This window comes from Poecilia reticulata, linkage group LG21 (assembly GCF_000633615.1).
Source record: "Poecilia reticulata strain Guanapo linkage group LG21, Guppy_female_1.0+MT, whole genome shotgun sequence".
NCBI lineage: Eukaryota > Metazoa > Chordata > Actinopteri > Cyprinodontiformes > Poeciliidae > Poecilia > Poecilia reticulata.
The window spans coordinates 25,287,607-25,304,351 of NC_024351.1; the positions used below are offsets into that span (position 1 = coordinate 25,287,607).

At 40.1% G+C, this 16,745-nt stretch overlaps 1 long non-coding RNA gene across 1 annotated transcript in view; it reads right to left on the bottom strand.

Annotated features, from left to right (window-relative positions):
• Window positions 1-5,656, bottom strand: part of LOC103458049 (uncharacterized) — an 11,627-nt gene extending 5,971 nt beyond the window's left edge. Inside the window, exon 1 of the long non-coding RNA XR_532522.1 lies at window positions 5,032-5,656. This is a non-coding gene — a long non-coding RNA (uncharacterized LOC103458049). The remainder of the gene's footprint in view (window positions 1-5,031) is intronic.
• Between the last annotated feature and the right edge of the window lie 11,089 nt (window positions 5,657-16,745).

Below are 16,745 nucleotides of genomic sequence, written 5' to 3' on the forward strand. Positions count from 1 at the left end.
AATTGGTTTGCCTGATTTTACATAGTTTTTATATAGATACATTGTTTTGTTTTATTTATTTTTATCTACTTTTACTTGTTACATTTTATTTGTTTCTGTCACAGTTTTTTACTATTGTACGGTGTCCTTGAGTGCCAGAAAGGCGCCTTTGAAATAAAATGTATTATTATTATTATTATTATATATATATATATATATCATAAAGGGGAAAGAGAAGTTTGGAAAAATGAAACCCCACTTCCTTATCAAGACTGATGTAGTGCCTTACGTATATATGCATCCCATAAAACTGTAAACCCTAACCCTAACCCTAACCCTAACCCAGCTACTAACCCTATGACTCATGAAGCAATATCTATGATCAACAGTTTAAGATAAGCGTCACAAATCTGTGCAGCATCTGTGTTGTGGAGCGGCAGGAGGAGCGTTGCACTTTGACACCAAACACAGGGCCGTAACCTAGAGGCTGGGGCGGGAGGGGGGAACTGTAAAATCCTATTTATCGTTTTCCAGACAATAGTGGAACACACAAATTACAAAAGTTTTTTTTTGTACTGTTGTAACCGTTACACAATCTTCCCTTCAGTTCAACCTTATAAGTGAAGACACATTGTTGATGTTACCATTATAAAATAACTTGCAATTAAGTTTTATCTAAACTCAACGTAATTTTCACAGGTGGTGGAGCGTTGAAGTTAGCAGCTGCTGAAAGTAACTAAAAAAAAGTTACTTTTAATGTAACTTACTTTCCAAATCAAGTAATCAGTAATCTAACTTTTTCAAGGAGTAATCAGTAATCCGATTAAAGATTCTTTTTCAAAGTAGCTATGCCACCACTGTCCGCAGACAGTTTGTCAGATGTCCTGCAAACACTGAATTCAAGCCACAGTAAAGGCAGTGAAGCCTGGTGGTTCAAACATCATTAGCTGGGGTGGTTTCTTGTACTATGGCAGAGTTTCTCAACGTCGGATCTCACCGCCCCCCTGCCCTGCATGTTTTAGGTGTTTCCCTTCTGCCACACCTGAATTGTATCTCTGGGTGATTAACAGGCTTCTGCAGTACCTGATGGTCATGCAATCTGGAATAGAGGCACATCTAAAAAATGCTTTGAGGACCAGAGTTGAGAAACACTGTACTATGGTGTTGGTCCCATTTATTGAATACCAAGGATCATGGATCATTTTGAGTTAGGGTCGCCGCCCATCCCATAAAATACAGAATGGTTCCGTATTTGGCTGTCAAATGTTGCGTCCCATATTGAACCGATACGGGGCGTGACTTGTTCCGTTTTCTATAAATGTCCTATAGACATGCCTATCACACACATAGGCGTGCAACAATAATGACCAAAATAAAACACAGGAAATATTAAGGTCAACTAAATTTTCATGGCAGGAGTGAATGCGGGGTGAGGGGGGCTGTCAACCCCGGTCTTTTTAAAACACCCTTGACCCGATACTCTACCGTCCTTAGAAGCAAAACCTCTCGTAAAGATAAATACGTGAGTGGACAGATGCAAATCCCAGGCTGAATAATGTTAGTGAGGATGAATAAAGACAATTTTAAAAAATGTGTCCACCGTGGTGCAGTGTGCTGTATGATACTAGACAGAATAGATCAGAAGAGGAACTGCAGACCTGTCAGAACCTCAAGAACCAGAAATCAGAATCTCTTCATTCTCAATCATCGTGCAGAACATTTTGCTATGATTAAGTTACTTAGTCGACTATATTGGTTTGATTATTTGCTTATTTAATGTATAGTAGTATCAACCAAAATATTACAAATGGTCATTTAAAGAACAAATCATACAAATAGATAAACAGTAAATACATAATTTTTTCCGACTTTAAAAGGTTTGTTGGGGTTTTCTGCATGTTTTATTTTGACATGTTGATGTATTTTATGAATTCAGTGTTCAGAGATCATTTAATGTATTATTAATGCACCAGACATTGACCTGCAGCCATGGGTGGTTCTAGATGGGGGCCAACTAAAGAAATTATACTAAATAAATGTCTTATGTTAATACTCAGTGGTGATTTTTTTTTTAACCTTCACAAATTTTCTTCAACAATGAATTAAATATTTAGTGCTGCACTTTTACTGCTATATAGAGATAGGATCATACTTTCCATCTGCCAGGGATTTGCAACCTGAATCTCTGGAGTCAAATGTGGCTCTTTGGCTCACTTAATATACTCAACGATGAACTATTGCTCTGTTTATTTTTTTTGTTTCCAAAAACACCGACTACTCCGGCCCTCAGTGAATTTGGTCTAGACCAGGGGCGGGCAATCCTGGTCCTGGAGGTCCGGTGTCCTGCAACTCTTAATGTCTCCCTGGTCCGACACACTTGAATCCAACAGCTGAATCTCCTCCTCAGTGCAGTCAGGTTCTCCAGAGTCCTGCTAACGACCTCATTATTTGACTCAGGTGTGTTGAAGTTGAGACGTGTAAAAGTTGCAGGAGACCGGACCTCCAGGCCTGGAGTTGCCCACCCCTGGTTTAGAATCAGCCTCCAAACCCAACTCCTTTTTGTATAAATTACTCTGGTAATGTTATTTAAAATACCAGACTGTTCACTTAACTTTTATACTTTTAGCTGTCTGAGGAGGCATTTTGAATATTAAATCAGGTGTTATGATCGTAAATTACTCAGTACTTGAGTAGTTTACCAAATACTTTTACACTTACTTAATTAAACGTGTTTAAGGTATGCTACTCTGATTGAAGTACAATATTGGGATACTCTTTTTGACCTCTATGCATGATCGATTGCTCTAAGGATCACTTTTTAAAAACAAACACTGCCATTGAATAATGTCTATCACTGCAGCAGACGTCCCACCATGAGAATAGAGCAACACGCGTCATGGTGTGTGTCCCTTATTTTTATTTGTGAAAGGTGGCAACCCTAGTTTGAGTAAAACAGAATGCTGGAAGAAGTCATGTTGCTGTATGATGCAGAGGACATACCCTTAAAATAGGTGTTTCGACAAGACAATGACCCCGGTAAATAATGCAAAGTTGCTCTAAAAGTTGCATTAAAAGTGCCAATTTTACATGATTTTGTAAATGACAATTTAATGCAAAGTTGACATTTTTAATGGACTTAAGGCAACTTTTAGAGCAACTTTGCATTAAAAGTGTCATTTTTTGAACGACACTTCATGACAACAGTCATAAACATTCATAAAGACTTCTTTATGTTCATGACAGATGTTATGTCAGTCTTATGCACATCCCTTCAAATAAAGTGTTACCATAATGCCTATTGTATACCATATTGAAATCTTACATGGCACATTCACATGTTGAGAGCAAGCTACTGGGGAAGGCCGACAGAAGTGAGGCTGCAGTTATGCACCAACGGCCCTTCTGACCAACACCAGCAGGCCAGGTGAGGGAAGTGTCCAGCCCAGGACACAAATGACGACAGCAGGCAACTGCAGGGCAAACTCCTACCGTTGAATCATCAATATATATCGATTTGTATTCGTGTTTACAACGCATACTATACTGGAAAATAAAATAGAATATATTACAATATATTTTCAGTAATACATTGTTGTATTTTCCTTTTGTAAAGGATGACTCGATGCAATCTGATGGGGTTCCTTGGATAGAAAATGCGTAAAATAGTTTGAATAATGACCTGAACCTGATGCACTGTTTTACAACTAGGATCAGTTGGATTGTTTGTAAGATTGAATTAAGATGTTTGTTTTTGGTAAGGTGCCTTAAAATGACATATTGTAAACTGATGCTTTATAAAATAAATTGAATGTTTCACAAACATAATAGGTGTGACGGTTTCTAAACAACTTAGCCAGATAACACCTGTAGTTAAGTGTGAGGTTTTTAGAAACCAACACATTTTTTGTAATTAGTTATATTTTAATAAAATTCCCCAAAATGAGAGATTGAAATATGATGACAAAGGTCGGCCTTGCTCAGCATGAGCATTCTAAAGCGATACTCTGATGTGGCGGCCACTTCTCACTGGCACTATATTCTGAAAATGTATCTTGAACATAATAGCCAATTAAAAGTTTAAAATGTATTCATGGCATCTTAAGGCCTAATAATGCAGTCTTTCTGGGAATAACTTATTCAATCGTAAAAATATAAAAGGTAGAATAGAAATGAATTATCAACTTAAAGTTCTACAAATGCATCTGCTGGATGCCTTTTGTATGCTACTGTGAATGCTTGTTGGTTTGAATCTGAGCCGTTCTTTCTGTAAATAAAATAAAAGCAATGCTAGTTATTAAAAGCCTGGCTACCCACGTCAGTCTATAAGCATCGGWAATCACTGACCTAGTGTAGAGCACACAGACTCATGCTGGAACAAATTAACTTCAGGAAGTAGCTGTGTCTACAGCTGTGATGGCAACATTTTGAGTAGCCAAACAGCCACTGGAGTGGCTGATATCACCTAATGGAAGCAAGTCCTTGTTAGTGTCAATATACTGCCACACTCACCAAGGGTCCTTCTCACATTATAGGGATGTGGGTGGCTGGGGACTGTTGATAACAAGCTTCTGGTGACATGCTGCCACATTCTGAAGCTGTAGCTGAGATCAGTGGGGGTCAGACAGAACACTAACCAAGAGGCCACCATTAGGCTGACAGCTCAGCTACCATATGAAGTCCTCAAATTCAGTACACCTACCACCTGGCCCTGGAGTATATGAGTCACATGTGTACTTGAAACTCTATATTTATGGTTTCACATACAAGTGAAAGCAGAAATTAAAAAGACACATCAGACCACACTTATTTTAGGTCAGTAAAAATTAGTAAAGTTATTTACATTTGCTGAATGCTACACTGATTAAACAATATGTTGTAAGGGTACTCAGAGCGGACCCGGAAATTCAACCACACAGGAGTAAACGAAAGGAAAAAGTTTATTTTTAGATCTGCTCAGGAAGAGGTCGTCAAACACAGCACTGAGGAGAGGGGAGGAGGCTGGTGATGCACAGATAAAGGAGGGGTATCTTAGAAACGTTCAGGTTAACTGACCTGTAGAGCAGTGGACGGGTGGAGCAGAGGGTCTGACGACAGGGAGATGCAGGAAACCAGTGGAACAGGCTTCTGTGGAAGCAATGAAGATCTTCACGGGGAGATCCAAACCACAACACCCAGGGACTTGGTCGATAATAAGACAGAGGTCATACAGAGAAGGACAGAGAGCAAACTTAGCTTTGAGGGGCAGGCGATAATCGGTGGTCGTGAGGCAGAGCTTGGGTCAGGGTCCAGAAATCCAGAATAGAAGGGATCCGTGAAGGGCTTGGCAGGAGGGGAAAATCCGTGGACAGAAAGGGGTCATAGAAACACTGAAGGCTTGGAGGGAAACACTGGATCTCTACTGGCTTGTGGCTGTCGATAATCTGGCAAGGAAGCAGAGGCTGAGGGGTGTTTAAGTAGGGCGAGGCCCAGGTGGAACAGGTAAGCAATCAGGCGTGGCAGGTGAGCTSAATGAGTGCTTAACACAGCATGGACAGGACATGAGTCATAACAATATGTCATTAATTTATTTATTAATGTCCTCTCCGTGGGCTGCCACCCTATCGTAGTGGAGGGSTTTGACTGTCCCAATGATCCTAGTAGCTATGATGTCGGGGGCTTCATGCCCCTGGTAGGGTCACCCAAGGCAGACAGGTCCTAAGGGAGGAGCCAGACAAAGTGCAGCCCAAAGACGCTTTATGATAAAGAAGGCCTTTGGAAACCATGTTCCCTTGCCCGGATGCGGGTCACCGGGGCCCCACCCTGGAGCCAGGCCTGGAGGTGGGGAGGATCCCGGTCAGACCTGGCACTCCCAAACAAGTTGTGAGCGTCTGCTGGGAACATCTGGCAGAGTCTCCAGAGGAATTTGGAGAGACCATGGAGAAAGACTTCTGCACGGCTTTGAGGTAATTCTGGTCCAGCATCACAGGAGGGGGAAGCAGTGCAGCACCAGCACTGTTTATAGTGGGGATAGTGTGCTCGATTTATGATCAATCTGTTTAACGATAAATGATCAATTTATTGTTAAACAGAGGTGGGTTGACATGACTTGGTCTAGACTCTAGACTGTTCTGCACGTTTAAGCAAGAAGTAAGAACAGGAGCTCCAGCTACAGGGTAGAAGACGAACAACACAAGTCAGAAAAATTTTGTGCTCTTCCCTTTTATAAATCTCACAAATCTACATTTTTATGTGCTGCCATTAAGTGGATACACATACATTTGATGTAAAAGTCTTTTTTTTTTAAATAAAATATTTTGTAAAATTATTTAGTGTTGGGAAGCTGGGGTTTGGGTTCTGTGGAGGGTTTCTGTAGTTCTTTCAGTTATCCATCAAAGGGAGCCAGGAGGTTGTTGCCGGAGGGTGAATCTCAGGTGCTGATGACACACACCTGCAAGTCATCTTCCTCATCATCCAGAGTTTAAAAGGAGGTTGTCGCCAGTCCTGCGGGGCCTGAGTGTTTGGCTTTCATGATATGCTATGCCCCTAAGTGTTTTCTCTCTAAGTTCACTGAGTTCCTGGATCCTGCTACTTACCTTTGCAATCTGCTTGCAGGTACTCTCTGCGGTGCTGCCTGAGTTTTCTCTTCATGAAGTCAAGATTCTTTGTAATGGTCCCTGGTTCAAGTTCCATGACTGGTGGTAATCTGCTCCACCCCCTTCAAGTCTGTGCTGCATACCTGTTGCATACCAGATATTTGATTCTCTGTTGGGTACTGGAGTTTTTGGCCTTGTAGGGAGTTGTTTTTTCCACCAGGAGGAGCCATGAAGTTGCTGTCTGGTGGAGGGTGGTTCCCGCGTACCTGCGAGTAATGTGAGAGCTGAGGAAGTAGAGACGCTGGTGGGCCTTCCTGACCAGACAGGAGGTGTTGGTACTCCAGGTGAGGTCACTGGATATATGAAACTCCCAGGTACCGGTAGCTGGTGACCACCTCCACAGCTACTCCTCCGATGTACAGGGGCTGAAGAGGATCCTGGTCCCTTCTGAAATCCACCACCATCTCCTTGGTCTTCTTCACGTTGATGCAGAGGTTATTTTCTCTGCACCACTCCTCCAGGTGTTCCACCTCCTCTCTCTATATGGACTCATCACTGTTTATGATGTGATGAACAGTGACACAACTGCTGTGTTGTTGGCAAACTTCACTATATGACAGCAGTCATGCGTCAGCAGAGAGAGGAGGAGGAGGCTCGGCACGCAGCCCTGTGGCGAGCCAGTGCCGAGGGTGATGGAGGAGGAGAAGATGTTGTGGATCCTCACAGTCTGAGGTCTGTTGGTCAGGAAGTCCAGAATCCAGTTCCCTAGTGTGAAACTCAGTCCAAGAGAGGAGAGCTTCTGCACCAGGGTCTTTGGGTTGATGGTGTTTGGTGGCTTTGGCCCTCACAATGCCTGCAGCCAGTTCTTTCCTCGATTCTCTGAGATAAGGGGAATTTGTTAAATCAAGAAGAGTTGTACATACATTTGCAAGTGGATTAACAACGTTTGGTGCAAATGCAGTATGTGTTGGATGTGTTTTTGACAGTCCTCAATGCAAAGTCTCCAAGTCCAAAAGGACATGCTAGCAGCAAAGCTAGCAGTACAGTTATGAAGCTATACTGTTGTGCTGTCCTATCAGATAGTGCAGCAGTTGGTTACAATGGAAACTGAACATGGACTGATGAATAAACGTTATTGAAGTTAAAATAATTTCTTATACAAGTTCTACTGTTTTAACGAATAATTTAGTTTGATTATTCCTTCATGACAATTTACAACAGATTTCTTCAAGAGACCAGTGAGCTCAATCACTGATTCACTGATCGTACACTAGATCAGTTGTGTCCACCTTACTCCAAACCAATAAACATATTTTAATTGAGGGTTATGAGGAATTGAAACACTCAATAAAAAACTGCTGCTACAATAGCAAACAATACATTTTCAAATCATTCTTAACAAAAAAATGTCATATTCATATCTATCATTTGCTCATAAAAACAACTTTAATCTAATAAATTGTTGAAAAAAATGTTAATTATTATTTTATGTGCTCTACTCAGAATCAGGTTTCAAAATAAATATGTATACGTAGATGAAGGGGAAGCTGTCACATGAGTATGTCAAAAAGTTATGTTCATAGGTCATTTCCCATCATGAGACCAGGACTGAGTCCAAAGATAAGGAGGAACACCAAGTTACATAATACATGTTCCTCAGAACACATACGTGTGTATAGTGTATATAATGAAATTAGTTCTTGTGTCTGTTAGTGTTTTGACCAGCAGTCTGTGTAACTCATTGCATTCTCTCCTTATTGACAAACAAGTAATAGATCTAAAGATACAAATGTTTGGGATTTCTGTCTTAGTGATTCTTTATGACAGTCAATTTTTCTAATATAAACAAAAGTCAATATTATGTGTGAATCTGACAGTGGATTCATTCCTGTTACTCTTTTTTGTTCCACATCTTATCAATATTTTTATAGAACAAACATGACAACAGATCATAAAAGGATTTTTTTAAAGTATTTGGGAGGTATGTGGATAAAATGTAGACTACAATTTGCAAATTAGTGACAATATAGGTCTCATTGAAGACCTATATCGTCTTTAATTAGTTACCAACGCTGGGTGTAGTCATGGACCCTGACCTGAACCTTCAGATATACAGTATAAAGGGAGAGCAACCTGGGGACTAGGAAATTAAGTCCAACATAAAAGAAGAAGAAAATAAATCAAAAGAAATGAACAAACTAGAATCACTGACTATAAGGACTGAAATAGTGAAACGGCAATAAGGCTCATCTAATCCAAAGAAATTAGGAAATACAGACAAACAACCCAGAAAAGTGTTGATCTACTGCAGCTCAGTGTACCATGTACTGTATCTGACGAACAGCGTTTGTCAGAATATTAATGACAGAAAGAATGAAACACCTGTGATTAATATTCATGTATCATTTTGAAAAGTAACATGATTCAACAAACTAGTGTTTGGAATTATCTTTATAGACTAGCATCCTTAAATACACTTTTTTTCTTTTACAGCAAATATGTGATTTTAGTTGAATGAAGTTATTTGCAGCTGTGGCAGCATAATAAAGTGGATTGTTTTGTTTTTGCTTTGTCATGAAATTGTTGATATACAAATTTGATTTCACTAGGGGGTATAAAATCTAGCAACATATGATCTGTATGGAATTTATTTCAGAAGCACCAGGCAAATAACACTGTTGTGTAAAAAATTGGAAAAAGGCATCACCATCTGCACGGAACTTACTTCCAGAGGAAGGAGTCAGGGAAAGTTGACTTCTTCTTCCTCCTCTTGCTCAGTTATCATTAATGTCGATTTCATACTGCCAGTCCCAGGGCGATGCTCTCCTAAATGCGTGTCAAGAACATGTTGGCGTTCTGAATCCACTTCCAGACATCAAAAGGCTCCACAAATAAGACTTCTTTCATCTACTCTCTGGAATGAACTCTTACCCTCATGCTCTTTTGACCTTAAAATATTCTGGAGGTGTAAAGTGTATTTAATGGCAAATAAGTTTCACGAGATGAGAATTTCCTCTAAAACACCACACTTAAAGGCAGTGACACCACTGTCTGGGTTTGCAAATGAGGGAGAAAGTTGCTTTATTTTTCATATTGTTTCTATATGGCATCACTTACTGCTCATGAATTTAATGCAACAAATGGAAATTGTTTCCACTTGGGGTGAAATTCCGGTCATGGATAACATGTGAGTCACCCTTCCCCCACCCCTCCAGATCTGGAGAGTGAAATAAAGTCCTCACCAGCTTCTCCCTGTCTCTGTGTCCTTTTTCAGCCCAAATTCTGACAGCACATTCTGAGGTGCCATCTCCAACTTGGTTGCCATGGCCACAGTGAAGTAGTGCTTTTGGTTGTTGCACTTTGGAGCTGCCACTTATCTTGTCAGAGAAGGGTATGACTAGCTGGTGAGGTGGGGGCTGATGGGTGAATGCCACCATCCCACCCCCAGCGGAACATACGTCATATGAAGGTTTTGGAACCTTCATATGACGGTTTGTTTTAAACTAAGTGAGACTGAAACCTCTATAGACGGAATTCAGAAGTACAGTGATGGCAATGAGAATGTTCTACCTCAAAAATATGGAACTCTGAAACATGGGAAAGATACTCAGCAGCTAAAGAGCATAATTGCTATTATACCATTAAAGATTTTTCCATTTGAGAAGGATATAAGTAATTTTTATATGTTCCATTTTGAAATGTAAATAAGTAAAAAAAAATACTATTCTGTTGCTTTATCATCTTTTGGTAGATGCTTGTCTCATTTCCTACCACATGTACGCAACTTATATTTAAGTAATTTTTAAATAGAAATTTGCCTGGCGACCTCTCCAGGGTGACCCCGCCTCTCGCCTGGAACGTTAGCTGGAGATAGGGTGGGCTGCATAGTGGTGCAGTTGGTAGAGCTGTTGCCTTACAGCAAGAAGGTTCTGGGTTCGATTCCCAGTCTTTCTGCATGGAGTCTCCATGTTCTCCCTGTGCATGGTGGGTTTTCTCTGGGTACTCCGGTTTCCTCCCACAGTCCACAACCTTGACTATCAGGTTAATTGGCCTCTCTAAATTCTCCCTAGGTGTGTGTGTGTGCGTGTGTGTGTGTGTGTGCATGGTTGTTTGTCCTGTCTGTCTCTGTGTTGCCCTGCGACAGACTGGTGACCTGTCCAAGGTGACCCCGCCTCTCGCCTGGATCATTAGCTGGAGAGGAACCAGCAACCCTCCTGACCCCACTAGGAGACAAGGTTTTACAGAAAATGGATGGATGGAAAATTTGGCAGGGATGACAATTGTATCGAACTGTTTTATTCTGTGGTTACTGGACATCAGAATGTGTCTCTGGGAATAATGGTTGGATGCAACCATTGCTGTCACTGATCACAACTTTAAAAATGCACCTTAAGATTAAAAAGTAGAGTGTCTTATAAACTGTCTCAAGTAGATGCAAAGTTAGGTCTGTGGCAACATCACACTGATGTAGCTGAAAAAATTCACAGTAAAAATATTAAGATGCCTTTGTAATGTAAACAAACTAAATAAAAAGCAGTCAATGCATGTTAACATCTTAATGTTAGCAGCTTTCTATCGATACATTTTCAATGGGTGCAGCGGGAGAGAGGGAAGCAAAGTTTTATCAGCATGTACCAACTCGTGTTAGATGTGATTTTTCACTGAGAAAGAGTCTCAGATTAGGATATTTTATGAGCCGATTTGTCTGAGCCTCCTAGTTAAAAAAAGCCTCTCAAACACCCTATTGAATCACTCACATTTCCTGACCCTGATTTCTGAGTCTGCTGCTATGATTAACGTTCCCAGTGGAAGAGCTTCAGATGCAGGCAGGCTGCAGTTGCCAAACAAGGCTCTCTGGTTTTCAATGCTCCTAAGAGTCAGCTGATCCCTGTTGGATGCAGAAATAGAAATTTCAGTATATTTCTAATTGTAACTGGTATGTGGGCTGAGAATCAAAAGTGCTCTCCATAGCGCTCAGAAACCATAATGATGAGGAAAATAATGACTCTGGGGCTGGGATATTTTTATTTTTGTCCTTGAAACAAATGTTGCATTTACAAGTTTCCCTTCACAGCTTTTTAACATGTTTCTTGTGTCTTTGTTTTAAACTAAGTGAGACCATATGTTCTCAAAAGCAGACTGGGCATAAATGATAAACAACAAATATCTCGGAATGCATTTTTAACCAGTGGTCCCATTGAATTATTTCTTGTTATTTTTGATATAAACAATTTTTATCTTTAAGTCTTTGTTGTTTTTCTCTCCTCTCCTGCACTATAATCTCTTATGGTGAGGCTGTGACACCAGCTGCCAGTGATGTAGTACTTGAGATCGGTCTTGGTCTTGAGACCATTTTTTGATGGACTCGGTCTTGTCTCGGTCGCTGAGGACTCGGCATTTTATTTCAAGACCAGTCGAGACCGCAACTGTGAAAACATCACTGAACATGCAGCAWACTGTCCAGTTTATTTGTTAACATCTTTGTCTTCAGTGGATGCAAAACGCACCAATTAAAATCCAAGCAATTACGTGTTTCTGTTACTCCCCTTCTCCTTCCCTCCCCAGCCTTCACTCACACGTGGCCCTCCAGGACATGCGCAGTGGTTTCCTCTCAGCAGCAGAAGATCTGTCTAACCGTCAGCACTAGAATAACGCTGCATAAATCATAAGAAATCTGATGGCCACAGCTAACTCAGCATCGCTTCGCTTTCACAGACGGTGGGGACGTTTACCTTTTATCGTAACTTAGAAAAGTATCTCAAAGAAGGTAAGCTCCGTTGACATGATGCTAGCAAAGCTAGCTGTACAGAGACACATAAGCATTTGTGCTGGGAAAAAGTCACTCACTGGCTGAATAGGGTACATGCCACGGACTTCCGTTTTAGCACTTCTGCATTTTTTTGCCACATAGAATGGTTCCGGTCAGGCACGTGCAGAGGGGGGGGGGCTTGAGCACATGCCCTTTTTGCTCCTTGCCCCCAAGTGCCCTTTTGGTCAATTTTTTTTTTTTTTGGTATTATTATTTTCTAAGTCCTCTTCTGACACATAATAACATGTACTAAAATTATTAGTTTTTTTGTTGGGGTTTTTTGTACAACATTATGAGCCCTCTAGTCACCTTGTTACCTTTGACCCGTGACGCATGACACAGTTGCCTCTCGCACAGTGAGATAAGGCGGCTAACTGGAGCTCAACGTAGCAAATGTTCCAGATTACAGAACAGATTTTGGTGAATTAAAAAAAAAACGTTTTTGGTGAATAAAGTGGAGTAGACTTGCTGCTTGTCAGATGACGGAAATCGTTGAAGTGTCGTTTCTGCTTCAGCTCAGAGTCGCGGTTTAAGCAAAGAGGTAATGAAATACAACAGACACTGACAGGCCTCTGCGTCTGCCTTTCTCTGAAGACATGCTGAGCGGGAGGAGACAGCCAGGTGAGGAGAAACTGTTCKTATCTATCGATTCAGTATTTTTATCAGACAGACATTAGGCTGTTGTTGTGCTATTAGCTAGCTGCTAGCTAACGACTTTGCTAGCAAAGCAAGATAACTGAAAGCTTCTTCCCTGTATCTTTAATAATATCAGTCATTCTTCAGTATCGCTTATGCAATAAGGGCACATCGCCCGTCCAAAACCGATCATCTCCATAATGGATACATGTCAGATCTTCTAATTTCCTTTGCTGCATGATGTACATTGCATTCATTCCAGCGTTAGGTAAATGTATCTTGAAGGAAAATAACACTTAAATAAAAGTCCAACAAAGATATTCATTTAGAATTAAAAATAACTCACCCTGAATTACCATGATAGATATAATGAATGTAATAAAAGTGTCATTAATGAAGGGGAAAAAAAACTCAATCCAAACTTTATGTTTAGTTTCTGGTTCGCAGAGTATGAAGTTAAATTTGTTTCCCAATTATTCAATGGAAAAAAAACCCTCAGTTTAGTAAAATAAAACTGTAATCAAAACTTTTGGAATTGTAATGATTCCTTTAAAAAAAAGTTTTGTTTAAAATACTTTTTTAAATTAAATAACTAATTTTGACCAAACATAAACATTTATTTGCACACATCATAAATCTGTTGTTGTGATTTTGGGCCCTGCCCACGACATCATGTGAGAATGATCAAAACTTTGAGTCACAAACAAAAACTTAGAATAGCATGAAAAGATTTCTGACAAGCGCAAATAAGCTTGTTTTGCAAAAAAGAAAGTTAACTTCATGAGTCAAAAATGTGTGATTTAAATTTTGTTAATATTTTGTCCTAAAATACGGTTGGATGTGCCCTTTTTTCTTTTTTTTTGAGCCCCTGCCCCTTTAGTGGTCTCTGCACGGCCCTGGTTCCGGTTCACAGGCAACAGTATGTTAACAGGTAACCGTATGTTAACAGTGGCTCCTCAGTCCTGCAGGGACTGTTAATGATGTCTATAGAATTATTCAGACGTCCTGAAACGCTCCAGCAACAACAAAGGATTTAAGCTGGATGTGTCAAAACTTCACAATAACTTTGAAGGTAAGTTAATAAATGTTTGTATTCACCAGAATGCCTCATAAGTCTGACGTAGCTAACAGGGACAAGCTTACAAAGGTACTATGTAAATGTTAAGTGTTTTGATTATCTGTGCAGTGTGCAATCTATATATCTATGCTGTATAGATAGATAAAGATATAGATATAAACATATATAGATCAGTCTATATTGTGCCCAAGCTATCAGTCGAAGCTGAAGTTAGCTTCCGAATGTAGCATCTAATTTGGAAAATAGCTAAAGGGCGATTACACTTAATTTTTCACTATGTTGAGCTTTTTAAATGTGTTGTACTTTAAAAACTACAACACCTAGACATTTCAAACCTAACTAGATTATTCTGTACTAACAGCAGAATAAATAAAACATTTGTGAAACCTTCTAATTGATTTGTGAAATTTGTAAAATGTCAATAATAGATTCCAGAACGCATTAGATCTGAATTATTAATTTGTGATTATTTTTTTAACTTTCCGTTTTCTTTTAATCTTTATTGTAGTTGGAGTTGGACCGGTGTTATGTTTGATGGCTTCCTGGAGGGAGAGATTGGCTGAGCTAATGTTGCCAACAACTTTTCTCCTGCTATTAACTTTTTTTTCCGTTTTGTATTCAGTATTTGTTTATACAGTATTTTTTTATTTGTACATCCTCTTGATTACTGACAAATGTCAGAACCACATGGACTGAGCTGGTTACATCAGATCAATCTGTATCTTTATTTCTCATTAAAACGACTTCTTGTAATTTTAAGACATTGTTATAAAATGTCATCTTTATTCTGCTGTAACGATGACTGGATTCTTACAATTAAAAATTCTTGTAGCCTGTCCGTAATGCTCCCTTATACAACTCACAGAACAGATGGTTGAAATAAAGGCACTTTTTGAAAATATTTTCTGTGATTTTATTATAGAAATTAAGGATGAGAGGAATCGATTAAAATCTGGTATGAAAAAAGATCTTGTATCATCCAGCCTTATTCAGCATATTAAATTATATGACTAACTACAAATTACTTAATATTCACATTTCTTTGCTGGTATTACCTAAATGTGTTGCATTTTAACATCTCACTTGAATTCCTGATCTACATGCAAATGCTTGATATAACGTAAACACTGAGAAAAGGGGAAAAAAAGGTTTGTGAAATGTAGAGAATTACAAATGAGATTCAATTTTATTGTAGGTACAAACAGGATAGCAAAATGAACAGTGAATATATAATATACTTCCTAGCAGCTAATCAGACATCAGACTTGTTTTGCCTTTACTGGTGATGAAAACTCATCACTCTGGAGGAGAGGAAGTCCGGCTCAGCCCCGTCCCGGATGACTGCATTGTCAGGGTAGCCAACAAAGTCTGCAGGTAGATTTTTGCATATCTGGTGAGAGAGATATATAGACACCCTTCTGTCAAATTTTAATCTGAGTTTGATGGATTAATTGATATTAATTGATATCAAACCCCCCACCCCCCACCCCCACATCCGGTAACCTGATATCCCCTCCCCCCAAACATATGTCATATATATCATATGATGGGACGTTTGTGAGCTCTTGACCCCCCTGCCCCCTAACATATGTCATATATATCATATGATGGGACGTTTGTGACCTCTTGACCTCTCTGTGACCATCTGTTCATCATTATCTCCTCCCAAACTCTTTGAATTACCCAATAGAATCAGAGACAGAGGGTTTGGTCTTTTTAGGGGTTTCTGTTATAAATACTGTTGAAAAAATCAAGCACTCTACTGCTAAGAGTTGTTCAAGAACTTGAGCTAAACAAGTTCATCCTGCTGTTGAGAATAAAGAACCTGTCTCCTCTGCAACATCTGATGCGGATTCGGAGTTACCTAGCCCGAGAACATTTGCTAAGATGATGGCGTCAACCCCGTTAACAAATAAACACCTGCTTGATGAAGAAGAACCTACAATTGTATATGAGATCCCGATAGCAGTGAGACCGGATTTGGGTCCGGTGATGGACACACCGGCAAGCTCACCTTCATGGCCTGATCCATCTACCTCAGAAACTGTGGATAAAAGAGAAATATTGAGAAGCGGGACCTCTCTTCTATACGAGACACCAATTTCCATCTACGACAACTCAAGTCTCAGAGCGGGTGCCCTCAAAAGTTCAACATTTTATCTGACTCGTGTGCAGATGCCAGTGCTCCAGTCCTTCAAGGAAGACTGGTGTTTAAAACCTCACGGTCTTTGGGGCTCATGGGGTTATGTTTTCCGTTATGAGTCCGGAGAACTTTATCTGTACCAGCTGGACAAGGATGAGGAGCTTGCACCAATAACAAATACATGCAGCCTCAGCTATAATGACTGGGCAGTGCTAAGGCTAGCAATTCCTCGTGCCAATGAAAACATTGAATCGGCCTTGAAGCAAAATACAAGAGAAGATGAGCTCGACCCTCGATCTGCAAAGAAAACCAGAAAGCGGTGTTTTCCGACCGATACTGAAATTGGAAGGGGAGAAATTCTCTTCAGTGCAGTGTGGGAATCGAAAACTACTTAGTCTTGCCGTTGGTCCTTACAGGCAAGCAGACGGAAGGGAGACAGCACGAATTCCCCAGACCTGTTTGTGCTGGAGGCATTTAATCTAGATTGTGGTGTATTCAGAACCATGCTGGCTCTCCCATTTGATGCTT